Below are 1,519 nucleotides of genomic sequence, written 5' to 3' on the forward strand. Positions count from 1 at the left end.
ATGTGCTAAGTGAGGCCGGGTAGGAAAAATGTTAGGAATGAGACCTTGAAGGAGGTCTGGTAATGAGGAACAGTGTCGTGTCATTACTGAACAAAAAGATAAGTATATATTTCTCAGATCTCAGGTGTGCTTGATGTGTCAGTGGTATCACTTTACACAATGAATCTTTGTCAAGGGGGCAAATTCTCAGAGATTTTTGACTTTGCGCATACGTAGAGAGATAGTCTGACCGTTTTAATCTCACTTGCATAATTCGCTTTTTAAATAATTCATATCTGACCTCTATTCCTTGCAAGCGGCAAAGGCTGATATCATGTTAGTCCTGTTTACTTCAAAACGCTTAGGTTTCTTTTATCAGCTTCTTCACTCAAGCGCTAACTCGATCGACGTATTATTCGACAATTTGTTGAGGCACCATTACCATGACAACAGCTAAATTACACATGAAAAGCATTTGATTGGCTTGTAAATAGACTGCGTTACGTCACCCTGCAATTATACACTAAAGGTAAGGTTATAATGTCTTGAAAATGGTTTTTAAAGAATGGTAAATTGTCTTCCAAAACTACATTGCTCTGAGTGTGTTAGCGCTGGTATTAAACCCTCTGAGGGTAGTTTCTTTGCAAATAGTTTAACATCCAAGATATAAATTCGTTTGGTGATATCAGTAGGGAAACAAAGTTGGCTTCAAGACCCAACTTCGTCGTCGTTTAGAACGGACTGTCCACTTGAGGTCAAAACGTGGATATTAACACGAATCATTTTTACCAGATGAGGAATCAACTCTTCATTTCTTTGTTGGATCCTAAAGTAGGCTGAAAATTGTCCCATCTTATGTATAAATTGTTTGAGGTTTGTTCAAAATTTGTTGTCGAAGTTGACTACCTTGATCTTTTGTATCTGGGAGTCAGTCTTGCGTGATCCTCCTTTTGACGGCAAGCACTTTTAATTTACGGTTACTCATCAACTGCTTTTTTTTTTTTTTTTTTTTATTCGGGGCTAATTCACGCCACTCAAATATTTAATCATATCATGGCGAGTTTTAACAACCTTGTTTACACCTAACAACGTTATACAATATACAATTACTCTTGTCAGCGGGAAATATTTGACCAATATTCGTAATGGTAAACATTGCAGTTTTATGAGCAGCACGCTTCATGTCACCGTGATAACGCACTTGCAATTGGCAGGCAGTTAACTTTATTTTGTATTGCTAGTAACAACACGTTAGGAACGACTTAACTTGGGGTTTCTGACCATTTAATTGCTGCCCCGATCGAAGAATAAGTAATATTTATCAGTCAGGGCGTCAATAGAGCATAAAATCGGTGTAAAATCATGTTCTTTGTAAGATTATAAAGATGACGAAACTTTTAAGTGGTTTCATAGTTTGGCTTGACTCACAGATGAAGTTAAATTCATCAAAAGTTGCTGAGTCTTCAAATAATTAAACGCGGGGATTAAAGATTTGAATTAAGTTTTCATTTTACTCAGGTTTACAATCTTTTTCTAAAGA

This window comes from Orbicella faveolata, unplaced genomic scaffold, assembly GCF_042242905.1.
Source record: "Orbicella faveolata isolate gen_17 unplaced genomic scaffold, um_ofav_v1 contig_13, whole genome shotgun sequence".
Lineage (NCBI taxonomy): Eukaryota > Metazoa > Cnidaria > Anthozoa > Scleractinia > Merulinidae > Orbicella > Orbicella faveolata.